Source organism: Gadus macrocephalus, chromosome 8 (assembly GCF_031168955.1).
Source record: "Gadus macrocephalus chromosome 8, ASM3116895v1".
Lineage (NCBI taxonomy): Eukaryota > Metazoa > Chordata > Actinopteri > Gadiformes > Gadidae > Gadus > Gadus macrocephalus.
The window spans coordinates 18,248,181-18,269,836 of record NC_082389.1 but is presented as its reverse complement, the minus strand read 5'-3'; the positions used below and the strand labels follow the sequence as shown (position 1 = coordinate 18,269,836).

Below are 21,656 nucleotides of genomic sequence, written 5' to 3'. Positions count from 1 at the left end.
ATCGAGAGCTTTGCCTTGCGTCTCAGCTCTCTTTTCGTAGCAACGGTGCGGTAAAGCGAACGCAATACCGCCCCCACTGCTCCTATTCTCCGGCCAATCTCATGCTCCATCGTACCCTCACTCGCGAACAAGACCCCGAGGTACTTGAACTCCTTCACTTGGGCTAAGGACTCATTTCCTACCCAGAGTAAGCAATCCACCAGTTTCCTGCTAAGAGTCATGGCCTCAGATTTAGCGGTGCTGATCCTCATCCCAGCCGCTTCACACTCGGCCGCCAGCCGATCCAGTGAGTGCTGAAGGTCACAGGCCGATGATTCAATGAGGACCACATCATCTGCAAAAAGCAGTGACGAGATCCTCAGACCACAGAACTGCAACCCCTCCCAACCACGACTACGCCTCGATATCCTGTCCATGTATATGGGCGCAGCCCTGGCGGAGACCAACACCCACTGAGAACGAAACTGACTGGCTGCCGAGGACACGAACACAGCTCTCGATTTGGGAGTACAGAGATTGGATGGCCCTGAGGAGAGACCCCCTTACCCCATACTCCCGCAGCACCTCCCACAGTTTCTCCCGGGGGACCCGGTCATACGCCTTCTCCAGATCCACAAAACACATGTAGACCGGATGGGCATACTCCCAGGTCCCCTCCAGGATCCTTGCGAGAGTGAAGAGCTGGTCCGTAGTTCCACGTCCGGGGCGAAAACCGCATTGTTCCTCTTCAATCTGAGGTTCGACGATCGGCCGAACCCTCCTTTCCAGCACCTTGGAGTAGACTTTACCAGGGAGGCTGAGAAGTGTGATACCCCGGTAATTGGCACACACTCACTGGTCCCCCTTTTTGAACAGGGGAACCACCACCCCGGTTTGCCACTCCTTTGGCACTGTACCCAACTCCCACGCAATGTTGAATAGGCGTGTCAACCATGACAGCCCCTCAACACCCAGAGCCTTTAGCATTTCTGGCTGGATCTCATCAATCCCTGGGGCTTTGCCCCTGCAAAGATGTTTGACTACCTCAGTGACCTCCACCAGGGAAATTGACGACGAAACACCATCAACCTCGAGCTCTGCCTCCAACATAGAGGGCGTGTTATTCGGATTCAGGAGTTCCTCAAAGTGTTCCTTCCAACGTCCGACGACCTCCTAAGTTGAGGTCAACAGAGTCCCATCCTTACTGTACACAGCTTGGATGGTTCCCTGTTTCCCCCTCCTGAGGTGCCGGATAGTCTTCCAGAAACACTTTGGTGCTGACCGAAAGTCCTTCTCCATGGCCTCTCCGAACTTCTCCCACACCTGCTGCTTAGCCTCCGACACGGCAGCAGCTGCAGCCCTTCGAGCCTGTCGGTACCCTGCAACCGAGTCAGGAGTCCTCCAGGATATCATATCCCGGAAGGCCTCCTTCTTCAATCAGACGGCTTCCCTGACCACCGGGGTCCACCACGGTCTCCGAGGGTTACCGCCCCTTGAGGAGCCTAAGACCCTGAGGCCACAGCTAGCCGCCGCAGCTTCAGCAATGGAGGCTTTGAACACCGCCCACTCCGGCTCATTGCCCCCAACCTCCACAGGAATGCCAGAAAAACTCACTTTCAGCCGGCGGTGTGAGTTGAATACCTAGGACGGGGGCCTCCTCCAGACATTCCCAATTCACCCGCACTACTCGTTTGGGCTTACCAGGTCTATCCGGAAATTTCCCCCATTCTCTGATCCAACTCACCACCAGATGGTGGTCGGTTGACAGTTCCGCCCCTCTCTTAACCCGAGTGTCCAAAACATGCGGCCTCAGATCAGATGACACGATCACGAAATCGATCATCGATCTTCGGCCTAGGGTACTCTGGTACCAGGTACACTTATGAGCACCCATATGTTCGAACATGGTGTTCATTATGGTAAATCCATGACTAGCACAGAAGTCCAATAACAAACGACCGCTCGGGTTTAAATCAGGGAGGCCGTTCCTCCCCACAACACCTCTCCAGGTGTCTCCATCGTTGCCCACGTGGGCGTTGAAGTCTCCCAGCAGAACTACGGAGTCCCCTACTGGAGCCCCATACAGGACTCCATTCAGGGTCTCCAAGAAGGCTGAGTACTCTGAACTGCTGTTTGGTGCATACGCACAAACAACAGTCAGAGTTTTCCCCCCTACAACCCTTAGGCGCAGGGAGGCGACCCTCTCGTCTACCGGGGTAAACTCCAACACCGCGGAGCTCAGCCGGGGATTTATGAGTATCCCCACACCCGCCCGGCGCCTCACGCCCTCGGCCCTTTGATCGAGCGCTTTTATTTTTATTTTTATCATTGGTTTATTGGCCTAATCTGAGGAGAAATCTATGCCATGAAAAGAAATATTATAGGCCTTTATTACACGGGTCTTCTCAATACCGTGGAACGCTCCGTTCACTTGCATGGGTAGTAGTCCCGTGACTTCAACCCCAGCGTCTTCCGTTGCTAAGCGACGTCGGTCGCGACCGATTCGTTCACAACGAACGAATCCCGAACGTTAACGACAAAACCTGGTTCCCCAAAACAAGAAGAACTGGTTCTTTGATTCTTTTTTTTTAACATAAAACAAAAATATGGTCACGTAAATAAAATATACAAACGAACAGAGCTTCGTCTCTCCGCAACCTTATATCGATTGAGTCTACAACGTTCTCAAAGATTCAGCCAATGAGAGGTAGCAATGGTCTTGCCATGGCACCTGGGTAAACAAATGACAAGGTTGTACCGTCGAATTTGCGCGCTTTCTCTGTCTGGCGTATCTTGGGTCATACCATTCGACGTGGGGCCACTCATATATCCCGCTACATTTCCGAAAATAGACTTGACCTCCATCTGCTATTGGATAAACGCATTTCCCAATCCCAGGAGTCTTTGCTCCATTCTACGTCAATTCAAGAACAAACAAAGAAATTAAACTGCAGTTCGTATTTTTTATTTATGACCATGAAAGTTCTGTAGTGCCTGAATAATGAAGAATTAAATGTAAAGTAAAAGAAATATATATAAATATAAAACCATGAATGACATATGTAAGCAAGTGGTATAAATATTGGTTGGACGTTTGGTTATACTATATAGTGTATCTTGTCGATTTTCACGGGGGGTAGAGCCTAGAAATCGCTTAAATTATGCTCAGGGCCGTCTCGCGGGGGGGGGGTGCAGACACCTGTGAGATTCCCTGTCAAATGACGTCATCTGACGTAACGAACGAATCAAACAAACGAATCGTTATAGTGAACTGAACTGAAAAAACTAGTTCCCGAAAAATAATCATTTTGCCCATCCCTAGTCGCCGGACATTATCGAAAATAATCCCCTTCAGCAAGACACCTTTGCTGTGCGTCGGTGTCCTGTTCGCCCGGTCTGGGCTTATTTTCCCGATAATGACCGGCGTTCTATACATTATCCCTTACATATATATTTAGCAAAGTAGGCCTAGTAACAAATGTGTACAAAGTTAGATATGTATTAAAAAAAATGTTGAAATCGGGCTCGGGCTCATAATTACAGTTAATGTGTCGGGTCGGGCCGGGCTCGGACAGTACGTGCACGGGCTCGGGCCGGGCTTGATTTTCTCGGTCCGATCAAAGCTCTAAACTGCAGGCAGTGTTTTCCTGCTCTGTATAGTCTTATATGTAATTCAGTCTTTGACCTCAAGGTGGACTCTCGTATTATTTCTTATAAATGTACCTGTTTTATTTCTTGGTTTTATTCGTTGTTTATCCGGAAACTTCCAGAAGCTAGCGTTTTAGCTGCAGACAAGCCACGTTTTATATTTGGTAACGTTTTATATTTTAAGCTTTCTTCAAGCGAGATTTAAGTTATCCCCATTGGTTAGGCAAAGTGGTTAGTATTGTGTTTTTGTTTCCTTTTTATTTGCCGTGAAGGATTTATGTGCTCTTTGATAATTGTTTGTGTGTTAAGCTAATTTCACGTCTGTATTGTAGTTCTACGGTGTAATGATGTCTACAAGATGTGGGACATTTAACCATGAGTAAAAGGAGCCGGTGTCTCGCGTATTCAATGGGCGTTACATTGCATATGTATAAATAATAATAGATTTGAGCATTTGATACAGTAAAGTGGTAATTAGTGCTGTTTATAAAGACATGTGATGTCACATCCTGGACTTAAAAGACAATGTATTCAGATTTGCTATTTGATTAATTAGACTATCATTTATGTGTTAATCCTGTATAAAATACATTGCTATGGGTTTTCTATGGCAATTGTAATTGGAACTCATTCTAATGTGAATATATATTCGACATTTAACCTAAAGATGATTTATAAAAAAAATGCCATTCCTGAAAGTAAATGTGAAATAAAGATAACCACAGAGACTTCCAACGAATGAGGAAGCTGTTGCCCTGTTTCATCCTTTTTTCCTGATTTTCAGGAGTATTATCCGTTAGCACGGTGCGGTACCTGTTACAGATTTTTGGTGGCCATTACGGGTACGGCAACAGATGCGCAGGCTACAAGCACAACCAGACTCAACCAACAACTGACTGAAGCTGACACGTCTTCAGTCCATGCAGCTGGTGGAAGATTGGGTGCGATGATCACAGTGCCAGTGCTCCCTCCCATCTGCTGATCGCGAAGAGACGACGACCCACTTCATCCAATGTGCAACGTCGATGGGCAGACCTCGCCTTTACCATCCTGAACACCTGTGAGGAATGGAAAGCTGAGACCACGCTGGACGTGCCGAGCAACGCCGAGAACAGAGGGTGAAAGAGATACCTGGAAGAGAGATCATCCGTGAGGAAGAGGAACACGCAAATGTGCGTAGCACACAGCTGGACGTTGCAGCAGCACATCATAGTAGTGCAAAGGAAGATGTGTCAGATAAAATGCCCAAGCCCAATGCACTCCAACAGTTCACTGAGAAAGTAGGGAAATTCATGAACAAAGTGGAACTAATGCAGTAGCCGGTGCAGGTCCAAGCAGAAGCCCGCCACCACTGTCAAGTTAAGAAAAGAAAAGCAAATCTTACAGTTGTGCCAAGTGTCATGAGCTGAATCGCTCAGGTTGCACTCATTGTTTTCACTGTGGAGAAGAAGGCCATAGGGCTGTAGGATGTCTGAAGAGACCCAAACGTTGGGTTAGGTACCAGGTCCTGCCTTGTGTAGATTCAGCAGACACTATCCTGTTTTTTGAACGAAATGAATACACAGTTGACAGAATTACGGATTGAAGATGGCCTGCTGGAAGTAAAGAATGCCTTAAAGAAACCTTATGTCATGATACCAGTGAAAAATCACATAAAACACCCTGTCACTATATCAGGGAGACGGCGCTGGGTAGTGTACAGACTGTGGCAAAGGTGATTCAGATCTGCACGAGGGGTCTAAGCCAAGAACAGTGGTTAGCGCAGCACCAACATCAGCCACTGAAAGCAGCCTTCTGTGGACCTTAGCCATCTTAATGAAGACGAACAACAAAAAGTCAAAAGAATGTTGTGGGAGGAATCATCTGCCTTTGCCAAAGGTAGTCATGATATTGGATGTATCCCTAGCTTACAGATTTCGATCACACTCAAGGATGATATTCCAGTGCAGAGAGCATATTCATCTGTCCCCAGACTTTTTCAAGAGGTGAAGGAGTGCAAGACATGTGGATGAAAGGCTGGATTGTTAAATCGAAGTCCTCCTATGCGTCTCCAGTGGTTTGCGTCCGAAAGAAAGACGGCACCCTTCGCCTCTGCATAGATTATTGCCTGTTGAATCAGAAGACCATCCCCGATCAACATCCGCTACCGAGAATACAGGACCTGACTGACACACTTGGTGGCTTTAACTGGTTCAGCATCCTTGACCATGGCAAGGCCTATCATCAAGACTTTATAGCTGAAGACTCCAGACCTGCTACTGCCTTCATTACCCCCTGGGGGCTGTATGAATGGGTAAGGATCCCGTTTGGCCTATCAAACGCCCCTGTGGCCTTCCAGCGGAGTATGGAGGAGATGCTAGGCAACTTGCGAGACGACTGCTGTATCCCATACCTCGATGACGTCCTTTTGTTATGCATGGACATTTGACGGGCATGTGGATGGGATCTGCAAAGCCCTCCAAGCCCTACAGAAGCATGGGGTCAAGCTAAGGCCTGAAAGATGTGAGCTCTTTCGACAGGAAGTACGATATGTTAGCCGTCTTGTGTCAGCTGAGAGAGTGAGAATCGATCCTAAAGACCTGGTAGCAGTGCGGTTATTAGCGAACAGGACACCACAGACGGTTGGAGATGTGAGGAAGCTCACCGCGTTCCTGGGCTACTACCGTTCCTACATCCAGGACTTTTCAAGGATAGCAAAACCCATCTATGAGCTTCTTCAAGTCAAAGCTGAACAGACAGCCCCAGTGCGTGGTAAAAGCAAAGGCCCACAATTGTCCTCCAGGACACCAACAAGCCCTTGAACAACTCATCTCACTGATCGTTAGCCCCCCTGTGCTAGCGTACCCTGACTTCAACTTACCTTTCGTATTGCACACGGATGCCTCCTGACTTGGCCTTGGAGCCATTCTATATCAGCATCAAGATGGAAAGTTGAGGGACGTTGGATACGGGTCCAGAACGCTAATACCAGCTGAGCGTAACTATCACCTGCACAGTGGAAAGTTGGAGTTCCTTGCCCTGAAGTGGACGGTGTGCGAAAAGTTTCGAGATTACTTGTTCTATGCTCCCCATTTCACGGTATATACCGACAACAATCCATTAATCTACGTTATGAGCACAGCAAAACTAAATGCAGTAGGGCATCGATGGGTTGGAGAACTTGAAGATTTCAGATTCGACTTAAAGCATAGGCCAGGTAAATCCAATGCAGATGCTGACACGCTGTCAAGTCTACCTTTGGACATTGAACACTATGCCAAGTCCTGTACTGAAGAATTTTCTAATGATGTGGTACGTGCTGTTTGGGACGGCAGCAAAGTGGCCAAGCAGAAAGAAGTGGCATGGGTTGCCGCCCTTAACATCTCGTTCCAAGCATCGCCCTCCTCTGCTCTTGACCCGACAACAGCCATAAGCCATAATGAACTTGTAGAAGCACAGAGAATGGATGACGCAATCAATGAAGTAATTCAGTTCAAAGAAGCAGGTACTCCCTTGAGTGATGAAGTGCATAAAACGGCAACTGCTGCCGCCAGAAGACTTTTCAATGAATGGGGAAAACTAGGCCTTGTGGGCTCTTGTACAGACGCGCTAATGAAAGGAAACAACTCTTGTGCTCTTTTACGTCTGCCGTCTAATGTGCATTTGTTGTTGACTGATTCTGCATGCAAATCCAGCTGGGTGATTCCCTTTCGATGATTGGTCCCCCCCCCCTACTTCCTGGATTCCACCAAAGCTACCAATCGGGAGTCTCCAATCAAGCCAGCTGCAGATCAATAGCGTGTGTGTCCACAGTTCGGGGCGGCTTGGAACTAGTGAGCAGTCCGCCTCTTTATTGGTGCCTACATTTTGTGGTTGTTTAGGGTATGAGAGTGTTGATATCATTGTATTGCCTGGCTGCGATTAAGTGGTTTCAGCCAGTGTTTTTGTTAACCTGTGTAGCCTCCCTTTGTTATAATTCCGTGTGCATGTGCACTCTCTTCAGTCAATTAAACCCCGGATTTTGACCTGAATTCTATCCATTGTCACCCATCCATTTCATTTATCATCCCAATCATGTGGTACTGCTCTTAAAACGAGCCGGGTCGTAACATAAATGGGGGCACGTCCGGGATACAAAATGAAAATTGTACATTGGATTGTGGAATCGGCTCTGTCAGTGTTTGGTTAATTGGTGAGAGTTTGTTGAACTCGTTAGTGGATTCAGCTGTCTGCTTGAGTGAGTGCTGCTGGTTACTGAGCACCATGGCAGAAAAGTTTAATTTGGATACATTTGTAGAACATTCTACTGTTGAACAAGTGTATAGTTATAGGAAGGATGATTTAGTGGAGATAGCTATTCACTTCAACATTCCCTTTGTCAGGTCCATGCTTAAAAAAGAAATTAGAGAACGAGTGATTAGTGGATTGGTGAAACAGGGTGTGATTACTATGGCTGAACAGTTGGAGTCCGTGTCTCTTCCCAGTTCCTCAGCAGAAGCAGCGAGTGATCCAAGTGCTGAGACGCCCTCAAACTCGGGGAAAGCCTAGTGAGCGAGGGAAGACCCCGTTTACTATGCCTAAGTATGATCTTTCCCCACAGAGCGGTACTGGCAATACTGGGGCGCGGCTTAAAGTCCGTCTGGCTCGGCTGCAACTGGAAACTCATGAGCAGGAGATGCAAGCCCAGCTCCAGTTCAAGTTGGAAATAAGAAAAGCTGAAATTCAGGCTGAGACGGCAGTGAGACTGAGGCCCCGTCCACACGAAGCCGATTTCGTGGCGAAACCGCAAAGGTCTTGTACAGTTCGGCCTTCCGTCCACACGAAGCCGGCGAATCCGCTGACCGAAACCGTAAACTTCTGAAACCACCCTCGGAGGTGGTTTCAAATCTACCCGGTTTCGTTTTGGATTTGTGTGGACGCCTGAAACCGTAAACCATGACGTCATCGCCACACCCCTCGACCCTCTAGCCAATGACTGTTAAGCCCGCGGAGTCTCCGCGGAGATGATGGCGGACTACAGGCTTGTAATCATTCTCCAGCAGATCATGTCCCTTGTTGGGTTGCTAAGCCGTTATTTATTGAGACTGTTGACTGACTGTTTGTTTGTGTTGTTAGTGGTTCGGGGGGGCATCACATTCCACCACCTCCACCAGCTCACCTAAAGTGGTGTTTGACATTAGTAAGCATGTGGCTTTAGTACCTTTCGGGATAGTGAAGTTGACTCCTATTTCAATGTGTTTGAGAGAATAGCTGCTGCTTTACAATGGCCACCTGAAATATGGACGCTTCTGCTTCAGTGTAAAATGCATGGTAAAGCTCAGGATGCTATGGCCGCACTCCCTGTTGAAGATAGCTTAAATTATGAAACTGTTAAGACGGCTATCCTACGAGCATTAACTTGTGCCTGAAGCGTACCGACAGAAGTTTCGTGGTCACAAGAAAACTTCTGCTCAGACCTATGTTGAGTTTGCCCGTGAGAAGGGAACACTATTTGACAAATGGTGTGCAACATGTAAAGTTTGTGGTTTCAATGCGTTGAGAGAGCTGATCCTGTTAGAGGACTTTAAGAAGTGTTTGTCTGAGCGTATTGTTGTGTACCTGAATGAGCAGAAAGCAGGAATACTTTCTTCTGCCGCTGTACTGGCTAACCCGGGGATTCCACTGGACGCGTTACGGCAACGTTACGACTGCGGCACGGAACGGCTGCGACTCTGCCCTGCTTGCATTTCCACCGGGCGCGTTACGGCAGCGCAACGTGCGTTGCGAGCCAGTCGTATTCACGCGAGATCACGAGATCACGCGATAATTCCTAAACCTAATGTACTCAACTTCCACTCCCAAAACGACTGCAATTAAATGCCACGCTTTGACCTTCCGGCCATTGCCCTTATAAAAATTATGATTTGGTACATAAATGACGTTGAGCTACTCGGCTACATGAGCCGAGTATTGTGTTTTATTTTGAAAATTGACCGGATGCTCTATGGCTTTTGCTTTTTCACTTCCTGCCCTGCTCGATATGCTCTGTTGAAATTGACGGGTTCAGCAGCGGCTTGCGGCAAAAATAGAAATGCTACGGAATGATAGCGCTGCGGCACGGCGAGCCGCTCCTGGGACGTTGCTGAGACGTTCCGCAGCCGCGCCCGGTGGAAATGGTCTCATTGATTAGAGTGGAACCTATCTGCTGCGGTGACCGCGTCCGGTGGAATCAAGCCTTGAGTATGTGTTAACTCATAAATTTGCTTTCTCTCCAGTCTCTGCTGTTTCACGTCCCTCTCCTCCCAGATCATCTAACCCACGTGGGTCGCAAGAGGAAAGGGAATGTTATTACTGCCACCAGGATGGCCATGTCATTGCAAAGTGCTTGACACTAAAACGCAGAGAGCAGCCCTCACGCTAATTTCTAAAGGGGTAGGACTGATTAAAGCAGATCATGGTGTGAACACTGACTCATCTGATCAGAAAATGTATGACTGTTTTAAGCCATTCGTATTTGATGCATTTGTGTCATTGTCTGGTGAGGCAGCTGATGAAAACTCCATACGGATCTTGCGAGATACTGCTTGCTCTCAATCTGTTATTCTGGCATGAGCTCTGCTTTCCATTACCAATCAGCTCTTAGAGGGGTTGAAATGGGTTACGTGCCAGTGCACCGCATCCATATTCAGTCCTCTCTCGTTACTGGATTTTTCCCAGTAGCAGTTTGTACTGAACTGCCAATCCCCGGTATCGTACTCCTGATGGGGAACGATATTGCAGGAGGTAAGGTAACTCCCACACTAGAAGTTCTAGATCAACCCCAGTGTGATGGGAACCAGCCATCAGATCAGACACCTCCGAATGCATTTCTAGCCTGCGCTGTAACTCGTGCTCGCTCCCATGAAATTAGCCCAGATGATCGTGAAGTTTCGTTGTGTGGCAGTTTATTCACGTCAGTTTTTTCAGGTGACAAAGAGGCTGAGAGATTCTTGTTCAGGATGAGCCTGTTCAGGATGAGTCTGCTGTGCAAGCGCTCCCGACTGAGCAAGATGCAGAAAGCAGACCCGACCCTGCAAGGGTGTTTTGCCAAGGTGGTGGGTAACGACAAAGCAAGAGATGAAAAAGTAGCATATATTATGGATGGTGAGATGCTGTTTCGTAACTGGTGTGGGTCTAGTCTGGGCGGCATGGATGAGATGATGTGGCTACGGACCTGCTTCTCAAAGCACTTCATGGTGATGGGTGTGAGTGCCCCGGGCGGTAGTCGTTGAGGCAGCTCACCGGGCTTCTCTTGTCGTAGATTTTAACCGAGATATAAAACACTTTGACTAATTTAAGAGAGAGTAAAAGAAAGAGGGGTCCGGAGCAAGTATTGACAAAAGACATTATCGTTTAAAAACAACAACAACGATAACAGCCGAGTGGGTTTGCAAAGTCACTGCGGTTCACAAACTCCAGCGTCTTCTTTATCCACACACACACAGCAGTTTCTTTGTTCAAGGTTTCCGCCCACAATCAATCATGAGTTCGTCTAACCACATTATCAACAAAATAATTTAGGACACCAGTCTGAGGTCAGCACGCATTAACCCCGTAGCTTCCTGCTCCTATGGGGGTTTATTCCAACATACGCTCTGACCCCAGTCAAGCCCTGGATCAGAATCCAGAGACGCTTTAAATGTTTTCTACCATTAGATATATAGGCCTAATAATAATCATGGTTTACCATAGAATATAATCATTAATTTCTACCACAGGAACAGCAGTCTACTGCCTGAGGACCTCAGACTACGACACTGCACATAGGGGACTAAAAGCTCTGAAATATATGCTGGGGCCAAGTCATGTAGAGCCTTAAAATCAATCCTAAAACAAACGGGAAGCCAATGTAGAGACGCTAGAACAGGTGTGATATGTTCATATTTTCTAGATCTTGTTAAAAGCCTGGCAGCTGAGTTTTGGACAGTCTGTAGCAGTTTGAGTGTTTTCTGGCTCAAGCAGGTAAAAATAAATGAAAAAGAATGTAACAAAGTTTCTGCGTCACTGAGATTTAAAATTGATCGAATTTTTTAAATATTGCGGAGTTGGTAAAAACAAGATTGTACAATCTTGGTGATGTGTTGCTCAAAACATAAATTACTGTCAAAGAGGACTCCAAGGCTTCTTGCAACAGGTTTGATGAGTTTTGACAGGTCTCCAATAGATGGCATTATTTGTTTGGATAATTGCCGGGGGGCCAATGACCAGGATTCTGTTTTTTCTGTAATTTAGCTGCACTAAATTTAGTGCCATCCAGCCTTTAATGTCATTTAGGCATTCATGAAGTGCACTTAGCATATGTGGGTCGTTGGGCTTGATGGGTAGGTACAATTGAGAATCATCAGCATAAAAATGAAAGGAAATGCCATGTCTCCTGATGACCTCACCTAGTGGAAGCATATGTATAGAGAACAATATAGGTCCAAGTATTGACCCTTGCGGTACTCCATACCTAATATTAGAAATCGATGGAGTAGTTCTTAATGGAGACACGGCACATCCGGTTTGATAAATAAGACGTAAACCAACCTAAGGCAGTGCCGGATAAGCCGACCCAGTCCCTTAGTCTATTTAAAAGTGTTTCATGGTCTACGGCATGGTTTTTTCAAGGGGAGCGGTACCGCCCCCGTTGAGAAACCATGCCAGCGCTGGGAACCAGGGGGGCGCTGGGAACGTGATTCCAATTTTTTGGGGGGATTTTAAACTTTCATTGTTTTAATTTTTTTTGGGTGAAAAAATAGGCTAGCTGAAATAAATAGCCTATTTTCATCAATTGGTTTCTAACCCCTCTCGTCTCAGCTACTTTTTACTGTCAATGCCCAGTGGAAAAGTGATAATACAGCGCGGTTCGGTCCTGCACACGCCCGGACTCCCGTTACATCAGCTATCGTCATGATCTCTATAGTAACGCTGATAAACATGACCCAAGTACGTGGTTAAACAGTTCAATAACCAACACAACACAATCAAACATGGCCGATAGCAAGAAAGAAACATCACATTTTGTTTCATAGCCCGTTTTCCTCCTTCCTCTTGTTCAGTTCCAGCTGCTCTGAGCGTAGTCTCCAGGAATAGACATTGTTGCATTTCAAATACAAAGTATATAGGCCTAATTAGGCCTCTGCCCGCGTTGCGGTGCCCGGGTCGGTCTCTCTCTCTCTCTCTCTCTCTCTCTCTCTCCCTCTCCCTCTCCCTCTCCCTCTCTCAGCGGAAGGAGTGGGTTTGCGGAGCGCGTGTGAGGGAATTGTGAAGAGTTTTTGCTAACTTTTCTCATAGTTTTTTTTTGTTTTGTATTGTAAATATATTCGGGTGAACGGTTTGGTGGGTTCTTTTGGTGGTTTTTGTTTTACTTTTTTGTGTTTTTTCACGCGATCGACCAGCGGCCGCTGGTCGGTGCGCCGGGACCTGGGAGCATGCATGTTGGCTTTCGGGGAACTAAGCCGCATGCACGGCTTCAAGATCTCTACCACCTTCCTGTCCTCGGTGGAGGACTGTAGCCTTGCAGTGGCAGAAATAGTCGGGCACAGCAGCATAAGATCCGCGGCTCGGATGAACGGAGCAGTGGTGATTTTTTGTGGACAGTGTGGCCAAGGCAAACAAGGTGGTGGAGAAAGGGATTGTTGTGAAGGACTCGTTTGTTTCCGTGTCCCAGCTGACAACACCGACAACACGGATTTCCAACATCCCTCCGTTCATTGGAGACAAGGTTCTTCTCCGGAAGTTGCCGTCGGGGTGCAAGTCCCCCCTGCTGCGGGATGTAGTATCCCATAGACGGCAAGTACATATTATTCTACACAAAAAAGACATTGAACTGAGTCTAGTTTTCAAATTAAGAGTTGATGATTTTGACTATGCAGTTTTTGTTAATTCTGGAAACCTGAAGTGCTTTGCCTCCGGCAAAGAAGGACATTTGGTGCGAGCTTGCCCAGACAAAGCCCCTGGAAGACGGGCTGAGCCTGCTGAGGCATCAGCAGCTCAGGCTACAGCAAACTCTTCAAAAGATGTTGACACTGTAGAGCAGCAGGTTGCAAGTGTGGAAAATAACCTGCCAAACAATATAAACATTGAGTATAAAATAAAATGTTGCAACTAGAATACAGTGTGGGGAGAATCCAAATAATGAATCTGTTGTTGAAAATGAAGAGCAGGTGGTTAAAAACCTTGAAAAGACAAATGTGTGTGTTGAAACAGTTGACAATGAAAAACAGAGTGAGTGTGTTGTTCGGGTGGAGGGGAACAATAGTAAAAAAAAAGCAGAGTGTGTAGAGGCTGGGCCCATCTCTGCTGCAGCAGAGCATGACAGTGAGGAGGGGGTGATGGAGGAGGAAGACAACCTGTGTAAGGCTCCCCATTTAAAAAGAAAACAGGCAGGTGAAACATCTGGCTCTAAGGTAAAGAAACCAGCAGCTAGTGGGGAGCAGGAGGAACAGATAGACACAGACTCAGAATGCAGTGATGAGGAGACAGGGTCTAGTGACGGGGAGGAGGAGATGGAGGACTGTGGTACAGACAGCCAGCCCCTCACTGACTCACAAATGCCTTCTGCTTCACAGCTGGGTGAAATGTACTCCGTAAAGAGTATAAGCAGTTTTTTGCAAGAGACCAAAAACATGAAGAATCCCAAGTATAAGGAATACTTTGCAGATGTAAAAATGCTGTTGGTATCTGTAAAAGCCCAGATGAAAATGAGAGGGGAAGGAGGGTTCACTGACACAGAATACTACAGGTTGAAGACAATGGGAAAGAAAATAAGAAAACGGCTAAATTATGAGGTCTCAGAGTGTACATAAAGCAGTGTGCCTGCTGTCTCTGCTAGCCTGTGTGTCTCTCTTAACATCTTTTTGAATGAGTCACTTTAAACTTGCATTTTTTAAACTTTTAAATTGAAAAAAATGAATGTTATGATGTTGCAGGAGACCCATAGTGATGTTTTTTAATGAAACAGACTGGAGGAGGGAGTTTGACGGGCAGGTCATTTAAGCCATTTTAACAGCACTAGTGCAGGGGTGGCTCTCCTTTTTTCAAGAGATTTTAGTCCTGTATCTCATGTGCGTTTTAACATTGTTTTTATTAATGTGTATGCCCCTAATTCTGGCCCTGGCAGAGTTCTCTTTTTAAACGAACTCAATTTGGTTTTAAAGGAATGTGTGCCAGAGGATCATTTATTTTTAGGAGGAGATATTAAATGCACAGCAAATCATACATGTGATAGAAACCACCCAGAACCACATGCACCTTCTCAGAAGGCGATGCTACCACTCATACACACTCACAGTCTGAGCGACGTATGGAGAAAAATCCACCACAATACAAGGCAGTACACTTGGGTCCACAGCAGAGAACGTATTTTATCTTTAGCTAGGTTAGACAGGTTTTATTGTTTTACGCAGCATTTTAGCATTTTTAAGAGGTGTAACAAATGTCCAGTGGGCTTCTCGGACCATTCCATGGTTATATGTGAGGTTTTTATTAAAAATCGTAAGAGTAAGTCTGCCTATAGATGCGCATTTTAGAGAGGTTTTTATTTATTTTTGGGGAGGTTTTAGAGAGAGGAAGGGTGATTTTATTTGTTCAAAACAGTGGTGGGACCATGGCAAAGTACAGATAAAGCAGCTTTGTCAGCAGTACACTCTCAATGTTTCTCGTGACATGACCAAGTCTATCAAAGATCTGGAGGTAGATATAGTGGAGCTGCAGAGTTCCTCGCAGTCCACAGGAAATGGAGGTTGTATTGAAAACCTCAAATCTAAAAAAGCCGTACTGGCAGACCTGCTGGGCGCCAGAGCGCAGGGGGCGCTAGTCCGCTCTCGGTTCCAGAGCGCTGCGCTGATGGATTCTCCCTCCAAGTTCTTCTTCAGCCCGGAACAGAAGAATGGCCAGAGCAGACAGATGCACTCACTGCAGGCAGAGGATGGGCAGACGCTGACACACACTGCAGCCATCAGGAGCAGAGCGGTGGCGTTCTATGTGCAGCTTTACAGCAGTGAGTACCAAGAGGATGATGCTGCTTTTAACGCATTCTGTCAGGACCTGCCCACAGTGTCAGAAGAGACTAACAGGGAGCTGGATGGGCCCCTGACTGAGGAAGAGCTCTTTGCAGCCTTGCAGAGTGTGCAGGGGGGTAAGGCCCCCGGTAGATGGACTGCCGTCCGAGTTTTACAGAGCGTTCTGGACTGAGCCGAAAGACGATTTGCTGGGGGTCTTCTCCGAGAGTTTTGAAGACCTCTCTCTCCCCCAGAGCTGCAGGAGAGCAGTGCTGACGCTGCTGCCTAAGAAGGGAGACCTGCAGCAGATAAGGAACTGGCGACCCGTCTCACTGTTGTGCTCCGACTACAAGCTGCTGTCCAAAGCCCTGGCCAACCGGCTGAAGAAAGTCATGGAGCAGCTCATCCACCGGACTCAGACTTACTGTGTGCCTGGCAGGTCTATTGTTGACAATGTGTCACTAATTAGGGATATTTTGGAAGCCTCCGGTTCATTGGGCTTAGATGCTGGTCTGGTTTCGTCAGACCAGGAAAAAGCTTTTGATCGGGTTGAACACCGCTACCTTTGGAAAGTTTTACAAAGGTACGGCCTCAGCCCGGGTCTGATAGCTAAGATAAAGGTCCTGTACGAGAACATTGAAAGTGTGCTGCAGATATATGGTGGTCTATGCAAACCTTTTAATGTACAAAGAGGTATTAGACAAGGCTGCTCCATGTCAGGTATGCTGTATTCACTGTCCATAGAACCAGTGTTGCAGAATGTTCGTCTTTTTATTGATGGCCTGTTTTTACCTGACAGTCTGATAATTTAGTTATAAAGACTCATTGACAAGGTTTAATTGGGTTGTCATTCTACCACAGAAGATAGACAATTGTGTTAAAAGGCAAAACGATGCCAACTCTAGTGTCTATTCTCGGCCGTGAGGAGCGTCACGGACGCGACCTGCGTTGGAGATACCGCTTGAGCGGGGTTGCCTGTTTTTCTTTAGGTCCCAGGCCATGTTAATTTGTTATACTGTAGACTCTAACGGTGAGACCATACTGCTCAGCACGCACGTGTTAGTCACTGCTCACGAGCGCAGCACATTGGGAGTTAGTTATTTATTTTACATTTTACATTACACTCATTTTTGACTGTAAATGTATTCTAAAACACTCAAAGGTTCTGCATTCAATTCACATATTCGTCAAAAGTGTTTAAAGTATATTTAAGGTATCAAAAACTACGTTTTATAGGCTTTTTTTTGTTTTGTTTTTAATCGGCAGATTAAATCGTAATCGTAATTTTTCTCTGAAAATAATCGGTATCGGCACTCAAAAATCAATATCGGTCGGGCCCTACTGCAAACATTCATTTACCAACGCATAATTATGTGTGTGTTGGCTGCAGTTCACCCAAAACACGACAGCCAACCAACAATGGCGATACTAACTGTGGACGGTCTTGACTCTCTTTCAGTACATTGATGTCGTGTTTGTTTTTTGCCCAGGGGACCAAACTGTGGATTATCATGGAGTATTTAGGTGGTGGTTCAGCTCTAGATCTGGTGAGAAGACACTTGTACCGTCCACCTCTAATGCTCAAATAAACTATAATAAACTACATTTAATGATGTCATCTGTTATCTTGTAACATCACAGATACTCATGCCTTAATGTCTCTCATCTCTTCCTCCTTGTGTGGTCTGCTAGCTCCGTCCAGGCCCTCTTGAAGAGACTTACATCGCTACGATTCTCAGGGAAATCCTTAAAGGACTGGAGTACTTGCACTTCGAACGCAAGATCCACAGAGATATCAAAGGTAAGAAGTCAACTGCAAATTCCAGATCACAGGAGTCGACGTGAATGACTGCTATTGGTTTCTGGGCTAACTAGAGAGTGGTACCTGTATCTGACCTGGCTGTGTTTAGTCACCGGTGTCTCTGCCTTGTTTTCATCACAGACATTGTCCCAATGGACGGACCAAATTATAACGTCTTGATAAGCTGTACTGAAAATAAAGACATAATAATAATGTCCGGTAGAATACTGGATCTTGTATACAGTGTATGGCTTTAGTGGTTGAGAAACTTAGTAAAATCAGTACACATTTTATTTCATCAGCCTACGCAGATGACATCATCATTTTTATAAAAAATCAAGAAGATATTGAAAAACTGAACAAAACTGTTGAAACATTTGGAAAACTCTCAGCTGCCAAGGTGAATTGGGCAAAGAGCGAGGCGCTGGCAGTTGGGAGGTGGGCTGCTGGTCTGCCCCAGGTGCCGGGGGGGCTGACCTGGAAGAGGGGAGGCTTCAGGTACCTGGGGGTTCATCTGGGGGATGAACAAACTGAAAAAAAGAACTGGGAGGGTGTGATAGAAAAGGTGGAGGGGAAGCTGGCAAAGTGGAGGTGGCTGCTTCCCCACATGTCATACAGAGGGAGGGTTCTAACACCGGGATTCCACCAGACGCGTACGCGCCGCGGAGCAGCTGCGTCCTCTGCCCTGCGTCCATTCCTACCGGGCGCGTAACGGCAGCGTAGCGCTGCCTTGCGAGCCAGCCGTATTCACACGAGATCACGCGATAATCCTGAACGTATATAAAGGACAGCTTACTGGCCATCTATCCTCAATTTTCTGCTTCTACCATGGGTAAGTTTGCTACTCAATTTCTATATTTGCCTGGTTTTACGATTTTAATCGTAGTTTCATTATGCCCTACATTGTTGTGCTGTATTGACACTGTAATCACATAGTTAATACTGTTAGAAGTCCAGTTATGAATGACAAGACATGGAACAATGATTTGTTGCGTTTTTTGTTTATAAAACATTAAGGTTCATTCATGATAATTATTTCATGTGTATTGTTCACATATAGTGCCTTGCAGAAGAAGAACACTTGCATTAGTTCTCCTACTTGAAGGACTGCAGAGGAGGGGTAGAGGTCGAAGGAGCCGATTCTGGGTTCATCCAGATTGGTGACCTTGGGTGTCTTGAAAGGCGCCTCTAAATGAAATGTATTATTATTATTATTATTATTATTATCCCCTCAACCAGAAAAGAAGACAACAAGGCAATTTTCACCATCTGGTGGCTGAACTGAGGCTGGACAGTCAACGCCACCATCAGTATTTCCGAATGAGTGCAGAGCAAATGGACAAACTTCTATCCCTCATCGGCCCTGAAGTGACCAGGCAAAGCACAAACTACAGAGCTGCCATAGAACCTAAGCAGAGACTGAAATCACAGACCACAAGCTGAAGAAACATTTTTTAATACTGTTTCAACATATAAACGTTATAAATAAATATATAAAGTGAAAAAAGATTTTCAAAAACAAGAATAAAAACTTAAAAATAGTAACAAATGTAAAAAAAACTGGCAAACAAGCAACGCTTGCACTACGTGTAGTATGGGTCGTTCGGGTCTTCCCAGTCAGGACTCATTTGTGTGAATTGGTTGAATAGGAGAAGGCAACTGTGTTGGAGGAGGAGGAGGAGGTTGAGATTGTGGGGGGTGGGATGTTTGTCCCAGAGTGGGGGGAGGTAAAGGTGGAGGTTGGCCACTTTCGAGGCAGTGAAGAACAGTGAGGATCTCCATTTTGGCCTGTTGCCGACTGTCCTTGTTTAAGCGGTGCAACATTGGCACAATGCTCATCGCAAAATGATATGCCTCGTCCAGCTCGTCATCGGGTATATGGGGTTTTGGCACCGGCTGCTCCAGCAAAGACATCAGCCGGTCCCCAATGCCTGTGTCTATCGGTCTTTGGCCTCTTCTGGTTTCCCTGGGGGCCTGCACAGCAACAGCCGGTCTTGAAATATTTCTGTCCCTGGGGCTCCGGGACCTAGAGGCAGACAGTGCTGAGGTTGATGGAGCCGGAGATGTCGAAGGCTGTTGCAATGAAATGCCAGGGGTGCTGGACCGACCCTCAGACCGGTCTGACTGAGGGGTACCCGACTCAACATTGCTTCTTGTATGTAAAAAAAAAATAATAATAATTATACATAGGATAAATTTGCATATGAACATACGTTTTACATACAAGTTCTCACCACTTTAATAGCGCACTTTAAAGATAAATTTTTTGCAACACAAATACTGTTATTGAGTTATATATAACTGTTGTTTGAGGCTTCAACTACTTCATGAAATGTATTTTTGTTTATGTTTAAGTAATTTATACAGACCTTCTTGGTTGTAGATGGGGCAAAACGAAGGACATGATCTCTGCATATTTCCAGTCCTTCTGTGTGCCACCTGCCGATCCACTTGGAATGCCTTTTTTCCTGTTTTTTACGAATGCGTCCCTTAAAGCCTTCCATCTTGCTTTACACATGTCAGCTGAAACAAAGGAGAGACACAGGTGAATGAAAAATGTTCACATATAACTTATATTTATTTGCTTCTTCCCTCACAGGTACATGGCTTCTGGAGATCCACTAGTGAGTCTGGCATATAGCTACCGCCTGGGGCACACTACAGTCAGGAACTCAGTCCACATGGTGTGTGCTGCCATCGAAAAAACGATGATGGAGAGGTTCCTACCCAGGCCAACACAAGAGACATGGGAGGAAGTGTCTCAAGGCTTCTGGGAGAAGTGGAATTTTCCAAACTGCCTGGGAGCAATAGATGGGAAGCATGTGACCATCCAAGCCCCAGCACTGAGTGGGAGTCAGTATTTTAATTACAAGAAAACTTTCTCGATAGTGCTTTTGGCACTTGTGGACTCGAACTACAGGTTCAGGGTCATTCAAGTGGGGGACTTCGGAAGGACCAGTGATGGCGGCGTATATGCTGGGTCAGCTCTCGGAACAGGAATGGAGACCAAAACGTTTCATGTCCCACCCAGTACCCAGTACCCAGTAACTCTGCCTGGCGCTGCTCACTTGGGTGATGTGCCACATGTCATGGTGGGTGATGCAGCCTTCCCACTGAAGCCATACCTAATGAGACCATACCCCGGACAGAACCTCACTCACCAAAAGAGGATATTTAACTACAGACTTTCCAAGGGCAAGGATGGTGGTTGAGAATGCTTTTGGCATTCTGTCCTCCAGGTGGAGAATCTTGCATCGCAGGATCAACCTGCACCCACAAAATGTGGACACCCTTGTTTTCGCTGCATGCATTCTCCATAACTTCCTGCTTTTCCCGAGAGAGAATGTGAGGTTGCTGGAGGAGGCAGAGCAACAGGGGAGAAACCTGCCATCAGTACGCCACATGGGAGGAAACAGAGCCTCGAGAGAGAGGCCTGTAATGTGAGGGAGATCTTCTACACCTATTTCAACTCCCCACAAGGCAGTGTGTCTTGGCAGGACAGGATGGTTTGAAAGTTTTGCCAAAAGTGTGGAAAATGTCTATATTTGTAAATAGAGGTTTTTTTATCATGCTCATTACAGATGAGATAATCTTTGATGTATTCTAAAAATGTCATCATTCATTGTAAATAAAACATTTGAAAATGTATCTACTGTTTAGTGTGTGTATTCTTTTCATCTCCATAACAAAAGGGTAAAAGTGTGAACTAGATACAATTAACTCCCAGCAAAATACAGAGAGGTGAGACTGAAAGTTTACACACTTCATCAACAGTATTTAACACTGGGTAGTTACATTTTCAATAGTTAGTTATAATAGTATTTCATATTTGTATACACCTTTAATTCGTGCGCGTGCGCGAAAGCTGCAGGCTGCCGGTTACGTTGCTCCAGCCTTTGAGTTCGCTTTTTTTTAACTTTCTTAACTTTTAATACTTTTGTTCGTTCTAGTTTGTTTCACTTCTAACCCGGTGAAGTCCTACCCTCTCTAACGAGGCTGCTTTTGAGGGTTTTAGTGCTTTTTTAGTGATTGTTTTTTATGCCGCAGCAACAAGCTGCCTTTGTTTACTCCGGGGAACAGCTGTTTGCGCTAATGCCGACCGGCATAGTGGACAGACCAGCTGATATCCCACCTGAACTCTGGAGGAAAGCTCACCGGGGATGCAGAGGAGGGAAACAATGTCGTGGGATGAGAGGAGGGTCGAGACGGGAAGGGCTTATGGATAGGAGAAGATTTAAGCCGTGTCT

General features: G+C 46.2%; 1 long non-coding RNA gene across 1 annotated transcript; it reads left to right on the top strand.

Moving 5' to 3' along the window:
* Positions 1 to 19,081: 19,081 nt before the first annotated feature.
* LOC132463491 (uncharacterized) lies at positions 19,082 to 21,054 on the top strand. The gene is made up of 2 exons (XR_009527034.1): positions 19,082 to 19,540; positions 20,009 to 21,054. It is a non-coding gene; the product is annotated as an uncharacterized LOC132463491 (long non-coding RNA).
* Positions 21,055 to 21,656: the final 602 nt, after the last annotated feature.